This window comes from Manis pentadactyla, chromosome 12, assembly GCF_030020395.1.
Source record: "Manis pentadactyla isolate mManPen7 chromosome 12, mManPen7.hap1, whole genome shotgun sequence".
Classification (NCBI taxonomy): domain Eukaryota; kingdom Metazoa; phylum Chordata; class Mammalia; order Pholidota; family Manidae; genus Manis; species Manis pentadactyla.
The window spans coordinates 79,214,499-79,232,762 of record NC_080030.1 but is presented as its reverse complement, the minus strand read 5'-3'; positions in this window follow the sequence as shown (position 1 = coordinate 79,232,762).

The following is an 18,264-nucleotide window of genomic DNA, read 5'->3' as shown; positions in this document are numbered from 1 at the left end:
GTGTGAGTGGTTGGCTGTTTTGAGTAATGAGTGTAATATGTGAGGTGTGTACTCTGTGGGGTCATGGTCGGTCCGTGAGCCTCACTGTGAGTGTTGTGTTTACTCTGAGAACCGTGGTTCATGTGTATTGTGTGCAGTTATGTTCTCGGGGTGTGGGGGTTTTGATGTTTAGTGTGGTGTGCTGCTTGTGTGTTGAGAGACTTCTGCATTCAAGCGCACTGAAGGGAGCCTCTAAGTGATTGTCCATTTTCTCCACAGGTCTGTTATCCCCCGGGAGGGCCTTGTTCACTGAGGGCGCTCAAAGAGGACGAAAGGAGCCACCTCGTCCCTTTAATAGCAATGTCCTGGAGATGCCTTTGTAGTAAAGTGACATAAACTGCTGCAGAAGAGCCTTATGCCAAAGTCTGCAGGGGAAACAATCCACCGTGCACTGAGGAGACCCTCCCTGAGAGAACACTACGCTGATCTCCGCATGCATGCCACTTGCTCCTATGTGATATGGAAACCTCTGTAAACATTGCAATAGAAGGCTATACACTTGATCTCTTTAGTGCTTTCTGGGTTTGTTGTGTGTGTAGTGTGCTGTACGTGTGGTTGCTATATGGGAGTGAGTGATTTGTGGTGCTTTTCTGCGATTCTGTGTGTATTCTCTGTTGTGATACGCTGTGTGTGCTGTGTTCCTGTGTGTTTGGCGCTGTGCTGTCTTTTGCCTGTGGGTCTTGCTTGTTTTCTCTGTGTTGGGTGTTGTCCGTGTTGTGCGTATTTTGTACGTAATATGTGTGCTATAGGTTCCTTACAGCTTGATGAGTACACTGCTCTGTGTATTTTTCACTGGGTGGTGTGTTACGTGTGACGCTGGTCTTTGTGAGTTGTGTTGTGTGTGTTGAGTGGCTCTTTGAGCATTGTATGTTTTGCCATTATGATGAGTTATCTGTTGGCGGTTCTGTATGTTGTGTGTTTGGCGTGTGGCATCCAGTCTAATGTTTAGTGTGAAATGTGGTCTTTCCTTGGTCTGTTGCGTTATGTACTGTGTTCTGGGTTGGGTGAGCGCCGTCTATATGCTTTCTGTGTGTTACATACTGGGTAGATGTTGTTTGGTCGGTGTAATTTGAGCATTTTGTGTGACGTAGTTTTAGCCTTGTGTCAGACGTGCTGTGTGCATGTGTTTTTTTTGTGTGTGTTTGTGGGCTTTGGTTCGTGCTGTCTCCGTGTGGGCCTCTGTGTGCTCTGTGTTGTAGGCTTGTGGTTGTGTGTGCTGTGTGTAGTGCATTATATGTGTGTTGCGTGAGTTTTCATCAGTTGTGGAAGGATTTGTATGTGTTGTGTCAGTATTCTGTGTATGATTGTGATTTGTGTGTTGTGTTAGAGAGGTTGTGTGTGTGTGTGTGTGTGTGTGTGTGTGTGTGGCTGTTTGAGTTACGCACATGATGTGAGATGTGTTGACTGTGTGCGGTTGTGCTTGTTTAGTATGTCTCTTGGTGTGCCCAGTACGTAGTCTGCGAATGTTTTTCGTGTGTATTGTGAGCAGTTATGTGCCTTGAAGTGTGTGGTGTGTGTATTGTGACTATTGTGTTGCTTATTTCTGTGTTGTGTGTTTGTTCTGCGCAGTTCTCCTGTGTGAGGATGTATGTGTGTTGTGTCTGTGCGTGGTTGTGTGTGTAGTGTGTTAAATGTGTGCTCATCGTCTTCTTTGTTGCTTATGCGCGTTTTGCCTAGGGGTTTGTGAGTGTCGTTTGTGTGTTGTGGTGTTGCGTGTTTTGTATGTGTGACTGTGATTTGTGTGTGGTTGTGTTTCAGTGGTTGAGTGTGTGTGGTTTTTATGTATGCGATGTGAGGTGTGATGTCCATGTGTGCTTGTGCTTGTTTAGTGTGCCTCACTGCGTGTGCTGCACATACTCTCCCAAATGTGACTTTTGTGACTTATGAGAAACATGTGCTTTGTTGTGTGCGGTGTGTGCCCTGTGACTGTTGTTTTGTTACCTTTTGCGCTTTTTTGTGTGTGTGCATTGCGTAGTGGTGCCCGTGTGTATGTATGTGTGTGGGGTGCCTGTGTGCGGTGGTGCGTGGGGTGCTTAGTGTGTGAAATGTGTGCTATGTGCGTTTATTTTTGGTTGTGTGTTTAGGTTGTGGTTTTGTGTGTGTTGTGTGTGTTTTGCGAGTGTGATTGTGATGCGTGTTTGAAAGTTTGTGTGTGCAATTCGTTGTTTTGTGGTGTGTGAGGCGAGATGTGTTGTGTGTGTGTGTGGTTTTGCTTGTGTAGTGTGCCTCATTGTGTGTGTGGTGTGTACATGGTTAAATGTGGTTTGTGAGAATTGGTTGCCCTTATACGTCCTGTGATGTTAGTGGGGTACGTTGTTTCATACGTTGTGCTGTTTCCGTGTTGAGTCGGGTGTGTTCTCCATATCTTTTATGTTTGTGGGTGTTTACCTGTGTTTGTTGTAGTTATTCCTTTAGTGTGTGTTGTGTGTGGCTTTATGCGTGGTAGGTAGTGGTTACGTCGGTGTGCTCTGACGTTAATGCAGGTTGTTGTGTGTGCTATGAGTTGTGATGTGTAATCTGTGTGTGTTGCTTGCGTGTGTTGTACGATGTATTTTTCTGTGATTTGTGGATTATTTTGTGTGTTGTGGTAATGTACTGATGTGCTTGTTTTAATGTGTGTGTTGTGTGTGCCATGTTTGTTTTGCGCGTCTTTTTTGTGATGTGTATGGTGCTTTTTGAGTTTTGTGTTATGTGTGAAGTACGTTGTCTGCCTTTTGTGTATATGGTAGTGCGTGTTCTGTGGTGTTGGCTGTGTGATTGTGTGTTGTGTTACATGTTTGCGTGCTGTGTTATTGTGTGCTTTTAGCTGTGAAGTCTGTGATCTGCTGGTTTCATGAGCGTGGCTGTGTTTATGTGGTTGTCTGTTTCCTGTGTGTTTTCTACTCTTTCTGTGTTGTGACTCTTGTGTAAGTGATGTGTGCAGTTTGGGTGCGTCGTTGTTGTGTGTAGTGCGTGTTGTGTGTATGTTTGGGGAGTGCTGCGTGACTGGTGTGGTTGTGGGTGGTTCTGTGTTGTGTGTTGTGTGCTTGGAGTGTGCCTTTGTGTGTTGTATGTTGGACGTCTTTTGCGTAGCGTGTTGTGTCCGTGGTTGGGAATGTTCTGTGGTCTGTGAATAGTTTTCTGTGTCATGTTCAATGTGTGATGTGACCACACGTGTGTTGCGTGATGTACAACATATTGTGTTCCCAGTTGCCCGTTTGTTGTTTGTATTGTTAACTGCTTTGTGTACTGTGTGTGTGTTGTTCGTTCTGTGTATTTTATGTGTCGTGCGGGATACCGTGTGTTGCGTCTGATATGCTTTGTATATCTGTTGTTTGCTTTGCTTTGCATTGCGTGTTCTGTGAGGCTCTGTGTGCTGAAAGTTTTATGTGTGTTTGGTGTGATGTGCCTAGTGTGTGAAGTGCGTGTTCCATAAATTCCGTGATCTTTCTGTTGTGGTTTGTGTGTGTGTTGCACGTCATTTTGCACCTCTTGTGTGTGGTGTGAGTTCTGCATGTGTGATTGTGATTTTCATGTGGTTGTGTTTGAGTGGTTGTGTGGGTGTTTGCTTGTTACGTGTGTGATGTGTAATGTGTTGTCTGCGTGTGGTTGTGCTTGTTCAGCATGCCTCATTGTGTGTGCTGTGTGTTCTCTGAAGTGGGATTCGTGTGTGTTGTGAGCCATTATGAGCTCTGACGTGTCTGTCTGGTGTGTGTGCCTTGTGACTTGTGTTGTTACATTTTGGGTTTCGTGTGTGTGCGTTTTGCAGAGTGCAGCCCGTGCATGGATATGAGTGTGGGTTGTCTGTGCGTGAATGTGTGTGTGTGTGGTTTGTAGTGTGTGAAATGTGCACTGTGGGCTTTTTTTGTTGGTTGTGTGTTTTGCGTGTGGTTTTGTATGTGGTGCAACTGCTTTCCGTGTGTGATGGTGATTTGTGTTTGGCTGGGTTTGAGAGGATGTGTGTTTGTTTGGTTGAGTTACGTGTGTGATGTGAGACGTGCTGTCTGTGTGTGATTGTGGTTGTGTAGTGTGCCTCATTGTGTGTGTTGTGTGTACTCACGGAACTGTGGCTTGTGTGAGTTGTGTGCTTTTATGTCCTGTGATGTTTGTGGTGTATGTTGTTTTTTATGTTGTGCCTTGTGCATGTTGAGAGGTCCTGTATGCTCTCGATGTATGTGTTTGTGGGTGTTTACCTGCGTGTGTTGTGGTTGTTCCCTGAGTGTGTGCTGTGTGTGGCTTTTTGTGTGTTATGCAGTGGTTGCATTGTTGTGTGTGTGTGTTGCATTGTTAATGCAGGGTGCGGTGTGTGTTATGAGTTGTGATGTTAATTTCTGTGTGCGATGTTTGTGTGTGCTGTGTGACGAGTTTTTGTTGACTTGTGTTTTTGTGCTTGTGTTGAGTGTATTCTCTGTGTGTTGCATCTTGTGTGTGTGTGTTGTGTGGTCTGTGTGTTTTGCAAGTTGTGTGAGATTAATTGTGTGTTATGAATGCTGTGCTTTGTGTATATGTTCTGCGTTTGGCATTGCGCATTCTGTGAGGCTCTGTGTGCTGTATGTATTGTGTGTGTTTGTAGTGATGTGTGTAGTTTGTGAAATGTGTGTTGCATAAATTCGGAGTTCTTTTCGTTGTGGTTTGTGTGTTTTGCACGTGGGCTTGTATGCATTGTAGGTGTGGTGTGCGTTCAGCATGTGTGACTGTGATTTGTGTGTGGTTGCGTTTGACACGTTGTGTGAGTGGTTGGCTGTTTTGAGTAATGAGTGTAATATGTGAGGTGTGTACTCTGTGGGGTCATGGTCGGTCCGTGAGCCTCACTGTGAGTGTTGTGTTTACTCTGAGAACCGTGGTTCATGTGTATTGTGTGCAGTTATGTTCTCGGGGTGTGGGGGTTTTGATGTTTAGTGTGGTGTGCTGCTTGTGTGTTGAGAGACTTCTGCATTCAAGCGCACTGAAGGGAGCCTCTAAGTGATTGTCCATTTTCTCCACAGGTCTGTTATCCCCCGGGAGGGCCTTGTTCACTGAGGGCGCTCAAAGAGGACGAAAGGAGCCACCTCGTCCCTTTAATAGCAATGTCCTGGAGATGCCTTTGTAGTAAAGTGACATAAACTGCTGCAGAAGAGCCTTATGCCAAAGTCTGCAGGGGAAACAATCCACCGTGCACTGAGGAGACCCTCCCTGAGAGAACACTACGCTGATCTCCGCATGCATGCCACTTGCTCCTATGTGATATGGAAACCTCTGTAAACATTGCAATAGAAGGCTATACACTTGATCTCTTTAGTGCTTTCTGGGTTTGTTGTGTGTGTAGTGTGCTGTACGTGTGGTTGCTATATGGGAGTGAGTGATTTGTGGTGCTTTTCTGCGATTCTGTGTGTATTCTCTGTTGTGATACGCTGTGTGTGCTGTGTTCCTGTGTGTTTGGCGCTGTGCTGTCTTTTGCCTGTGGGTCTTGCTTGTTTTCTCTGTGTTGGGTGTTGTCCGTGTTGTGCGTATTTTGTACGTAATATGTGTGCTATAGGTTCCTTACAGCTTGATGAGTACACTGCTCTGTGTATTTTTCACTGGGTGGTGTGTTACGTGTGACGCTGGTCTTTGTGAGTTGTGTTGTGTGTGTTGAGTGGCTCTTTGAGCATTGTATGTTTTGCCATTATGATGAGTTATCTGTTGGCGGTTCTGTATGTTGTGTGTTTGGCGTGTGGCATCCAGTCTAATGTTTAGTGTGAAATGTGGTCTTTCCTTGGTCTGTTGCGTTATGTACTGTGTTCTGGGTTGGGTGAGCGCCGTCTATATGCTTTCTGTGTGTTACATACTGGGTAGATGTTGTTTGGTCGGTGTAATTTGAGCATTTTGTGTGACGTAGTTTTAGCCTTGTGTCAGACGTGCTGTGTGCATGTGTTTTTTTTGTGTGTGTTTGTGGGCTTTGGTTCGTGCTGTCTCCGTGTGGGCCTCTGTGTGCTCTGTGTTGTAGGCTTGTGGTTGTGTGTGCTGTGTGTAGTGCATTATATGTGTGTTGCGTGAGTTTTCATCAGTTGTGGAAGGATTTGTATGTGTTGTGTCAGTATTCTGTGTATGATTGTGATTTGTGTGTTGTGTTAGAGAGGTTGTGTGTGTGTGTGTGTGTGTGTGTGTGTGTGTGTGTGGCTGTTTGAGTTACGCACATGATGTGAGATGTGTTGACTGTGTGCGGTTGTGCTTGTTTAGTATGTCTCTTGGTGTGCCCAGTACGTAGTCTGCGAATGTTTTTCGTGTGTATTGTGAGCAGTTATGTGCCTTGAAGTGTGTGGTGTGTGTATTGTGACTATTGTGTTGCTTATTTCTGTGTTGTGTGTTTGTTCTGCGCAGTTCTCCTGTGTGAGGATGTATGTGTGTTGTGTCTGTGCGTGGTTGTGTGTGTAGTGTGTTAAATGTGTGCTCATCGTCTTCTTTGTTGCTTATGCGCGTTTTGCCTAGGGGTTTGTGAGTGTCGTTTGTGTGTTGTGGTGTTGCGTGTTTTGTATGTGTGACTGTGATTTGTGTGTGGTTGTGTTTCAGTGGTTGAGTGTGTGTGGTTTTTATGTATGCGATGTGAGGTGTGATGTCCATGTGTGCTTGTGCTTGTTTAGTGTGCCTCACTGCGTGTGCTGCACATACTCTCCCAAATGTGACTTTTGTGACTTATGAGAAACATGTGCTTTGTTGTGTGCGGTGTGTGCCCTGTGACTGTTGTTTTGTTACCTTTTGCGCTTTTTTGTGTGTGTGCATTGCGTAGTGGTGCCCGTGTGTATGTATGTGTGTGGGGTGCCTGTGTGCGGTGGTGCGTGGGGTGCTTAGTGTGTGAAATGTGTGCTATGTGCGTTTATTTTTGGTTGTGTGTTTAGGTTGTGGTTTTGTGTGTGTTGTGTGTGTTTTGCGAGTGTGATTGTGATGCGTGTTTGAAAGTTTGTGTGTGCAATTCGTTGTTTTGTGGTGTGTGAGGCGAGATGTGTTGTGTGTGTGTGTGGTTTTGCTTGTGTAGTGTGCCTCATTGTGTGTGTGGTGTGTACATGGTTAAATGTGGTTTGTGAGAATTGGTTGCCCTTATACGTCCTGTGATGTTAGTGGGGTACGTTGTTTCATACGTTGTGCTGTTTCCGTGTTGAGTCGGGTGTGTTCTCCATATCTTTTATGTTTGTGGGTGTTTACCTGTGTTTGTTGTAGTTATTCCTTTAGTGTGTGTTGTGTGTGGCTTTATGCGTGGTAGGTAGTGGTTACGTCGGTGTGCTCTGACGTTAATGCAGGTTGTTGTGTGTGCTATGAGTTGTGATGTGTAATCTGTGTGTGTTGCTTGCGTGTGTTGTACGATGTATTTTTCTGTGATTTGTGGATTATTTTGTGTGTTGTGGTAATGTACTGATGTGCTTGTTTTAATGTGTGTGTTGTGTGTGCCATGTTTGTTTTGCGCGTCTTTTTTGTGATGTGTATGGTGCTTTTTGAGTTTTGTGTTATGTGTGAAGTACGTTGTCTGCCTTTTGTGTATATGGTAGTGCGTGTTCTGTGGTGTTGGCTGTGTGATTGTGTGTTGTGTTACATGTTTGCGTGCTGTGTTATTGTGTGCTTTTAGCTGTGAAGTCTGTGATCTGCTGGTTTCATGAGCGTGGCTGTGTTTATGTGGTTGTCTGTTTCCTGTGTGTTTTCTACTCTTTCTGTGTTGTGACTCTTGTGTAAGTGATGTGTGCAGTTTGGGTGCGTCGTTGTTGTGTGTAGTGCGTGTTGTGTGTATGTTTGGGGAGTGCTGCGTGACTGGTGTGGTTGTGGGTGGTTCTGTGTTGTGTGTTGTGTGCTTGGAGTGTGCCTTTGTGTGTTGTATGTTGGACGTCTTTTGCGTAGCGTGTTGTGTCCGTGGTTGGGAATGTTCTGTGGTCTGTGAATAGTTTTCTGTGTCATGTTCAATGTGTGATGTGACCACACGTGTGTTGCGTGATGTACAACATATTGTGTTCCCAGTTGCCCGTTTGTTGTTTGTATTGTTAACTGCTTTGTGTACTGTGTGTGTGTTGTTCGTTCTGTGTATTTTATGTGTCGTGCGGGATACCGTGTGTTGCGTCTGATATGCTTTGTATATCTGTTGTTTGCTTTGCTTTGCATTGCGTGTTCTGTGAGGCTCTGTGTGCTGAAAGTTTTATGTGTGTTTGGTGTGATGTGCCTAGTGTGTGAAGTGCGTGTTCCATAAATTCCGTGATCTTTCTGTTGTGGTTTGTGTGTGTGTTGCACGTCATTTTGCACCTCTTGTGTGTGGTGTGAGTTCTGCATGTGTGATTGTGATTTTCATGTGGTTGTGTTTGAGTGGTTGTGTGGGTGTTTGCTTGTTACGTGTGTGATGTGTAATGTGTTGTCTGCGTGTGGTTGTGCTTGTTCAGCATGCCTCATTGTGTGTGCTGTGTGTTCTCTGAAGTGGGATTCGTGTGTGTTGTGAGCCATTATGAGCTCTGACGTGTCTGTCTGGTGTGTGTGCCTTGTGACTTGTGTTGTTACATTTTGGGTTTCGTGTGTGTGCGTTTTGCAGAGTGCAGCCCGTGCATGGATATGAGTGTGGGTTGTCTGTGCGTGAATGTGTGTGTGTGTGGTTTGTAGTGTGTGAAATGTGCACTGTGGGCTTTTTTTGTTGGTTGTGTGTTTTGCGTGTGGTTTTGTATGTGGTGCAACTGCTTTCCGTGTGTGATGGTGATTTGTGTTTGGCTGGGTTTGAGAGGATGTGTGTTTGTTTGGTTGAGTTACGTGTGTGATGTGAGACGTGCTGTCTGTGTGTGATTGTGGTTGTGTAGTGTGCCTCATTGTGTGTGTTGTGTGTACTCACGGAACTGTGGCTTGTGTGAGTTGTGTGCTTTTATGTCCTGTGATGTTTGTGGTGTATGTTGTTTTTTATGTTGTGCCTTGTGCATGTTGAGAGGTCCTGTATGCTCTCGATGTATGTGTTTGTGGGTGTTTACCTGCGTGTGTTGTGGTTGTTCCCTGAGTGTGTGCTGTGTGTGGCTTTTTGTGTGTTATGCAGTGGTTGCATTGTTGTGTGTGTGTGTTGCATTGTTAATGCAGGGTGCGGTGTGTGTTATGAGTTGTGATGTTAATTTCTGTGTGCGATGTTTGTGTGTGCTGTGTGACGAGTTTTTGTTGACTTGTGTTTTTGTGCTTGTGTTGAGTGTATTCTCTGTGTGTTGCATCTTGTGTGTGTGTGTTGTGTGGTCTGTGTGTTTTGCAAGTTGTGTGAGATTAATTGTGTGTTATGAATGCTGTGCTTTGTGTATATGTTCTGCGTTTGGCATTGCGCATTCTGTGAGGCTCTGTGTGCTGTATGTATTGTGTGTGTTTGTAGTGATGTGTGTAGTTTGTGAAATGTGTGTTGCATAAATTCGGAGTTCTTTTCGTTGTGGTTTGTGTGTTTTGCACGTGGGCTTGTATGCATTGTAGGTGTGGTGTGCGTTCAGCATGTGTGACTGTGATTTGTGTGTGGTTGCGTTTGACACGTTGTGTGAGTGGTTGGCTGTTTTGAGTAATGAGTGTAATATGTGAGGTGTGTACTCTGTGGGGTCATGGTCGGTCCGTGAGCCTCACTGTGAGTGTTGTGTTTACTCTGAGAACCGTGGTTCATGTGTATTGTGTGCAGTTATGTTCTCGGGGTGTGGGGGTTTTGATGTTTAGTGTGGTGTGCTGCTTGTGTGTTGAGAGACTTCTGCATTCAAGCGCACTGAAGGGAGCCTCTAAGTGATTGTCCATTTTCTCCACAGGTCTGTTATCCCCCGGGAGGGCCTTGTTCACTGAGGGCGCTCAAAGAGGACGAAAGGAGCCACCTCGTCCCTTTAATAGCAATGTCCTGGAGATGCCTTTGTAGTAAAGTGACATAAACTGCTGCAGAAGAGCCTTATGCCAAAGTCTGCAGGGGAAACAATCCACCGTGCACTGAGGAGACCCTCCCTGAGAGAACACTACGCTGATCTCCGCATGCATGCCACTTGCTCCTATGTGATATGGAAACCTCTGTAAACATTGCAATAGAAGGCTATACACTTGATCTCTTTAGTGCTTTCTGGGTTTGTTGTGTGTGTAGTGTGCTGTACGTGTGGTTGCTATATGGTAGTGAGTGATTTGTGGTGCTTTTCTGCGATTCTGTGTGTATTCTCTGTTGTGATACGCTGTGTGTGCTGTGTTCCTGTGTGTTTGGCGCTGTGCTGTCTTTTGCCTGTGGGTCTTGCTTGTTTTCTCTGTGTTGGGTGTTGTCCGTGTTGTGCGTATTTTGTACGTAATATGTGTGCTATAGGTTCCTTACAGCTTGATGAGTACACTGCTCTGTGTATTTTTCACTGGGTGGTGTGTTACGTGTGACGCTGGTCTTTGTGAGTTGTGTTGTGTGTGTTGAGTGGCTCTTTGAGCATTGTATGTTTTGCCATTATGATGAGTTATCTGTTGGCGGTTCTGTATGTTGTGTGTTTGGCGTGTGGCATCCAGTCTAATGTTTAGTGTGAAATGTGGTCTTTCCTTGGTCTGTTGCGTTATGTACTGTGTTCTGGGTTGGGTGAGCGCCGTCTATATGCTTTCTGTGTGTTACATACTGGGTAGATGTTGTTTGGTCGGTGTAATTTGAGCATTTTGTGTGACGTAGTTTTAGCCTTGTGTCAGACGTGCTGTGTGCATGTGTTTTTTTTGTGTGTGTTTGTGGGCTTTGGTTCGTGCTGTCTCCGTGTGGGCCTCTGTGTGCTCTGTGTTGTAGGCTTGTGGTTGTGTGTGCTGTGTGTAGTGCATTATATGTGTGTTGCGTGAGTTTTCATCAGTTGTGGAAGGATTTGTATGTGTTGTGTCAGTATTCTGTGTATGATTGTGATTTGTGTGTTGTGTTAGAGAGGTTGTGTGTGTGTGTGTGTGTGTGTGTGTGTGTGTGTGTGGCTGTTTGAGTTACGCACATGATGTGAGATGTGTTGACTGTGTGCGGTTGTGCTTGTTTAGTATGTCTCTTGGTGTGCCCAGTACGTAGTCTGCGAATGTTTTTCGTGTGTATTGTGAGCAGTTATGTGCCTTGAAGTGTGTGGTGTGTGTATTGTGACTATTGTGTTGCTTATTTCTGTGTTGTGTGTTTGTTCTGCGCAGTTCTCCTGTGTGAGGATGTATGTGTGTTGTGTCTGTGCGTGGTTGTGTGTGTAGTGTGTTAAATGTGTGCTCATCGTCTTCTTTGTTGCTTATGCGCGTTTTGCCTAGGGGTTTGTGAGTGTCGTTTGTGTGTTGTGGTGTTGCGTGTTTTGTATGTGTGACTGTGATTTGTGTGTGGTTGTGTTTCAGTGGTTGAGTGTGTGTGGTTTTTATGTATGCGATGTGAGGTGTGATGTCCATGTGTGCTTGTGCTTGTTTAGTGTGCCTCACTGCGTGTGCTGCACATACTCTCCCAAATGTGACTTTTGTGACTTATGAGAAACATGTGCTTTGTTGTGTGCGGTGTGTGCCCTGTGACTGTTGTTTTGTTACCTTTTGCGCTTTTTTGTGTGTGTGCATTGCGTAGTGGTGCCCGTGTGTATGTATGTGTGTGGGGTGCCTGTGTGCGGTGGTGCGTGGGGTGCTTAGTGTGTGAAATGTGTGCTATGTGCGTTTATTTTTGGTTGTGTGTTTAGGTTGTGGTTTTGTGTGTGTTGTGTGTGTTTTGCGAGTGTGATTGTGATGCGTGTTTGAAAGTTTGTGTGTGCAATTCGTTGTTTTGTGGTGTGTGAGGCGAGATGTGTTGTGTGTGTGTGTGGTTTTGCTTGTGTAGTGTGCCTCATTGTGTGTGTGGTGTGTACATGGTTAAATGTGGTTTGTGAGAATTGGTTGCCCTTATACGTCCTGTGATGTTAGTGGGGTACGTTGTTTCATACGTTGTGCTGTTTCCGTGTTGAGTCGGGTGTGTTCTCCATATCTTTTATGTTTGTGGGTGTTTACCTGTGTTTGTTGTAGTTATTCCTTTAGTGTGTGTTGTGTGTGGCTTTATGCGTGGTAGGTAGTGGTTACGTCGGTGTGCTCTGACGTTAATGCAGGTTGTTGTGTGTGCTATGAGTTGTGATGTGTAATCTGTGTGTGTTGCTTGCGTGTGTTGTACGATGTATTTTTCTGTGATTTGTGGATTATTTTGTGTGTTGTGGTAATGTACTGATGTGCTTGTTTTAATGTGTGTGTTGTGTGTGCCATGTTTGTTTTGCGCGTCTTTTTTGTGATGTGTATGGTGCTTTTTGAGTTTTGTGTTATGTGTGAAGTACGTTGTCTGCCTTTTGTGTATATGGTAGTGCGTGTTCTGTGGTGTTGGCTGTGTGATTGTGTGTTGTGTTACATGTTTGCGTGCTGTGTTATTGTGTGCTTTTAGCTGTGAAGTCTGTGATCTGCTGGTTTCATGAGCGTGGCTGTGTTTATGTGGTTGTCTGTTTCCTGTGTGTTTTCTACTCTTTCTGTGTTGTGACTCTTGTGTAAGTGATGTGTGCAGTTTGGGTGCGTCGTTGTTGTGTGTAGTGCGTGTTGTGTGTATGTTTGGGGAGTGCTGCGTGACTGGTGTGGTTGTGGGTGGTTCTGTGTTGTGTGTTGTGTGCTTGGAGTGTGCCTTTGTGTGTTGTATGTTGGACGTCTTTTGCGTAGCGTGTTGTGTCCGTGGTTGGGAATGTTCTGTGGTCTGTGAATAGTTTTCTGTGTCATGTTCAATGTGTGATGTGACCACACGTGTGTTGCGTGATGTACAACATATTGTGTTCCCAGTTGCCCGTTTGTTGTTTGTATTGTTAACTGCTTTGTGTACTGTGTGTGTGTTGTTCGTTCTGTGTATTTTATGTGTCGTGCGGGATACCGTGTGTTGCGTCTGATATGCTTTGTATATCTGTTGTTTGCTTTGCTTTGCATTGCGTGTTCTGTGAGGCTCTGTGTGCTGAAAGTTTTATGTGTGTTTGGTGTGATGTGCCTAGTGTGTGAAGTGCGTGTTCCATAAATTCCGTGATCTTTCTGTTGTGGTTTGTGTGTGTGTTGCACGTCATTTTGCACCTCTTGTGTGTGGTGTGAGTTCTGCATGTGTGATTGTGATTTTCATGTGGTTGTGTTTGAGTGGTTGTGTGGGTGTTTGCTTGTTACGTGTGTGATGTGTAATGTGTTGTCTGCGTGTGGTTGTGCTTGTTCAGCATGCCTCATTGTGTGTGCTGTGTGTTCTCTGAAGTGGGATTCGTGTGTGTTGTGAGCCATTATGAGCTCTGACGTGTCTGTCTGGTGTGTGTGCCTTGTGACTTGTGTTGTTACATTTTGGGTTTCGTGTGTGTGCGTTTTGCAGAGTGCAGCCCGTGCATGGATATGAGTGTGGGTTGTCTGTGCGTGAATGTGTGTGTGTGTGGTTTGTAGTGTGTGAAATGTGCACTGTGGGCTTTTTTTGTTGGTTGTGTGTTTTGCGTGTGGTTTTGTATGTGGTGCAACTGCTTTCCGTGTGTGATGGTGATTTGTGTTTGGCTGGGTTTGAGAGGATGTGTGTTTGTTTGGTTGAGTTACGTGTGTGATGTGAGACGTGCTGTCTGTGTGTGATTGTGGTTGTGTAGTGTGCCTCATTGTGTGTGTTGTGTGTACTCACGGAACTGTGGCTTGTGTGAGTTGTGTGCTTTTATGTCCTGTGATGTTTGTGGTGTATGTTGTTTTTTATGTTGTGCCTTGTGCATGTTGAGAGGTCCTGTATGCTCTCGATGTATGTGTTTGTGGGTGTTTACCTGCGTGTGTTGTGGTTGTTCCCTGAGTGTGTGCTGTGTGTGGCTTTTTGTGTGTTATGCAGTGGTTGCATTGTTGTGTGTGTGTGTTGCATTGTTAATGCAGGGTGCGGTGTGTGTTATGAGTTGTGATGTTAATTTCTGTGTGCGATGTTTGTGTGTGCTGTGTGACGAGTTTTTGTTGACTTGTGTTTTTGTGCTTGTGTTGAGTGTATTCTCTGTGTGTTGCATCTTGTGTGTGTGTGTTGTGTGGTCTGTGTGTTTTGCAAGTTGTGTGAGATTAATTGTGTGTTATGAATGCTGTGCTTTGTGTATATGTTCTGCGTTTGGCATTGCGCATTCTGTGAGGCTCTGTGTGCTGTATGTATTGTGTGTGTTTGTAGTGATGTGTGTAGTTTGTGAAATGTGTGTTGCATAAATTCGGAGTTCTTTTCGTTGTGGTTTGTGTGTTTTGCACGTGGGCTTGTATGCATTGTAGGTGTGGTGTGCGTTCAGCATGTGTGACTGTGATTTGTGTGTGGTTGCGTTTGACACGTTGTGTGAGTGGTTGGCTGTTTTGAGTAATGAGTGTAATATGTGAGGTGTGTACTCTGTGGGGTCATGGTCGGTCCGTGAGCCTCACTGTGAGTGTTGTGTTTACTCTGAGAACCGTGGTTCATGTGTATTGTGTGCAGTTATGTTCTCGGGGTGTGGGGGTTTTGATGTTTAGTGTGGTGTGCTGCTTGTGTGTTGAGAGACTTCTGCATTCAAGCGCACTGAAGGGAGCCTCTAAGTGATTGTCCATTTTCTCCACAGGTCTGTTATCCCCCGGGAGGGCCTTGTTCACTGAGGGCGCTCAAAGAGGACGAAAGGAGCCACCTCGTCCCTTTAATAGCAATGTCCTGGAGATGCCTTTGTAGTAAAGTGACATAAACTGCTGCAGAAGAGCCTTATGCCAAAGTCTGCAGGGGAAACAATCCACCGTGCACTGAGGAGACCCTCCCTGAGAGAACACTACGCTGATCTCCGCATGCATGCCACTTGCTCCTATGTGATATGGAAACCTCTGTAAACATTGCAATAGAAGGCTATACACTTGATCTCTTTAGTGCTTTCTGGGTTTGTTGTGTGTGTAGTGTGCTGTACGTGTGGTTGCTATATGGGAGTGAGTGATTTGTGGTGCTTTTCTGCGATTCTGTGTGTATTCTCTGTTGTGATACGCTGTGTGTGCTGTGTTCCTGTGTGTTTGGCGCTGTGCTGTCTTTTGCCTGTGGGTCTTGCTTGTTTTCTCTGTGTTGGGTGTTGTCCGTGTTGTGCGTATTTTGTACGTAATATGTGTGCTATAGGTTCCTTACAGCTTGATGAGTACACTGCTCTGTGTATTTTTCACTGGGTGGTGTGTTACGTGTGACGCTGGTCTTTGTGAGTTGTGTTGTGTGTGTTGAGTGGCTCTTTGAGCATTGTATGTTTTGCCATTATGATGAGTTATCTGTTGGCGGTTCTGTATGTTGTGTGTTTGGCGTGTGGCATCCAGTCTAATGTTTAGTGTGAAATGTGGTCTTTCCTTGGTCTGTTGCGTTATGTACTGTGTTCTGGGTTGGGTGAGCGCCGTCTATATGCTTTCTGTGTGTTACATACTGGGTAGATGTTGTTTGGTCGGTGTAATTTGAGCATTTTGTGTGACGTAGTTTTAGCCTTGTGTCAGACGTGCTGTGTGCATGTGTTTTTTGTGTGTGTGTTTGTGGGCTTTGGTTCGTGCTGTCTCCGTGTGGGCCTCTGTGTGCTCTGTGTTGTAGGCTTGTGGTTGTGTGTGCTGTGTGTAGTGCATTATATGTGTGTTGCGTGAGTTTTCATCAGTTGTGGAAGGATTTGTATGTGTTGTGTCAGTATTCTGTGTATGATTGTGATTTGTGTGTTGTGTTAGAGAGGTTGTGTGTGTGTGTGTGTGTGTGTGTGTGTGTGTGTGTGGCTGTTTGAGTTACGCACATGATGTGAGATGTGTTGACTGTGTGCGGTTGTGCTTGTTTAGTATGTCTCTTGGTGTGCCCAGTACGTAGTCTGCGAATGTTTTTCGTGTGTATTGTGAGCAGTTATGTGCCTTGAAGTGTGTGGTGTGTGTATTGTGACTATTGTGTTGCTTATTTCTGTGTTGTGTGTTTGTTCTGCGCAGTTCTCCTGTGTGAGGATGTATGTGTGTTGTGTCTGTGCGTGGTTGTGTGTGTAGTGTGTTAAATGTGTGCTCATCGTCTTCTTTGTTGCTTATGCGCGTTTTGCCTAGGGGTTTGTGAGTGTCGTTTGTGTGTTGTGGTGTTGCGTGTTTTGTATGTGTGACTGTGATTTGTGTGTGGTTGTGTTTCAGTGGTTGAGTGTGTGTGGTTTTTATGTATGCGATGTGAGGTGTGATGTCCATGTGTGCTTGTGCTTGTTTAGTGTGCCTCACTGCGTGTGCTGCACATACTCTCCCAAATGTGACTTTTGTGACTTATGAGAAACATGTGCTTTGTTGTGTGCGGTGTGTGCCCTGTGACTGTTGTTTTGTTACCTTTTGCGCTTTTTTGTGTGTGTGCATTGCGTAGTGGTGCCCGTGTGTATGTATGTGTGTGGGGTGCCTGTGTGCGGTGGTGCGTGGGGTGCTTAGTGTGTGAAATGTGTGCTATGTGCGTTTATTTTTGGTTGTGTGTTTAGGTTGTGGTTTTGTGTGTGTTGTGTGTGTTTTGCGAGTGTGATTGTGATGCGTGTTTGAAAGTTTGTGTGTGCAATTCGTTGTTTTGTGGTGTGTGAGGCGAGATGTGTTGTGTGTGTGTGTGGTTTTGCTTGTGTAGTGTGCCTCATTGTGTGTGTGGTGTGTACATGGTTAAATGTGGTTTGTGAGAATTGGTTGCCCTTATACGTCCTGTGATGTTAGTGGGGTATGTTGTTTCATACGTTGTGCTGTTTCCGTGTTGAGTCGGGTGTGTTCTCCATATCTTTTATGTTTGTGGGTGTTTACCTGTGTTTGTTGTAGTTATTCCTTTAGTGTGTGTTGTGTGTGGCTTTATGCGTGGTAGGTAGTGGTTACGTCGGTGTGCTCTGACGTTAATGCAGGTTGTTGTGTGTGCTATGAGTTGTGATGTGTAATCTGTGTGTGTTGCTTGCGTGTGTTGTACGATGTATTTTTCTGTGATTTGTGGATTATTTTGTGTGTTGTGGTAATGTACTGATGTGCTTGTTTTAATGTGTGTGTTGTGTGTGCCATGTTTGTTTTGCGCGTCTTTTTTGTGATGTGTATGGTGCTTTTTGAGCTTTGTGTTATGTGTGAAGTACGTTGTCTGCCTTTTGTGTATATGGTAGTGCGTGTTCTGTGGTGTTGGCTGTGTGATTGTGTGTTGTGTTACATGTTTGCGTGCTGTGTTATTGTGTGCTTTTAGCTGTGAAGTCTGTGATCTGCTGGTTTCATGAGCGTGGCTGTGTTTATGTGGTTGTCTGTTTCCTGTGTGTTTTCTACTCTTTCTGTGTTGTGACTCTTGTATAAGTGATGTGTGCAGTTTGGGTGCGTCGTTGTTGTGTGTAGTGCGTGTTGTGTGTATGTTTGGGGAGTGCTGCGTGACTGGTGTGGTTGTGGGTGGTTCTGTGTTGTGTGTTGTGTGCTTGGAGTGTGCCTTTGTGTGTTGTATGTTGGACGTCTTTTGCGTAGCGTGTTGTGTCCGTGGTTGGGAATGTTCTGTGGTCTGTGAATAGTTTTCTGTGTCATGTTCAATGTGTGATGTGACCACACGTGTGTTGCGTGATGTACAACATATTGTGTTCCCAGTTGCCCGTTTGTTGTTTGTATTGTTAACTGCTTTGTGTACTGTGTGTGTGTTGTTCGTTCTGTGTATTTTATGTGTCGTGCGGGATACCGTGTGTTGCGTCTGATATGCTTTGTATATCTGTTGTTTGCTTTGCTTTGCATTGCGTGTTCTGTGAGGCTCTGTGTGCTGAAAGTTTTATGTGTGTTTGGTGTGATGTGCCTAGTGTGTGAAGTGCGTGTTCCATAAATTCCGTGATCTTTCTGTTGTGGTTTGTGTGTGTGTTGCACGTCATTTTGCACCTCTTGTGTGTGGTGTGAGTTCTGCATGTGTGATTGTGATTTTCATGTGGTTGTGTTTGAGTGGTTGTGTGGGTGTTTGCTTGTTACGTGTGTGATGTGTAATGTGTTGTCTGCGTGTGGTTGTGCTTGTTCAGCATGCCTCATTGTGTGTGCTGTGTGTTCTCTGAAGTGGGATTCGTGTGTGTTGTGAGCCATTATGAGCTCTGACGTGTCTGTCTGGTGTGTGTGCCTTGTGACTTGTGTTGTTACATTTTGGGTTTCGTGTGTGTGCGTTTTGCAGAGTGCAGCCCGTGCATGGATATGAGTGTGGGTTGTCTGTGCGTGAATGTGTGTGTGTGTGGTTTGTAGTGTGTGAAATGTGCACTGTGGGCTTTTTTTGTTGGTTGTGTGTTTTGCGTGTGGTTTTGTATGTGGTGCAACTGCTTTCCGTGTGTGATGGTGATTTGTGTTTGGCTGGGTTTGAGAGGATGTGTGTTTGTTTGGTTGAGTTACGTGTGTGATGTGAGACGT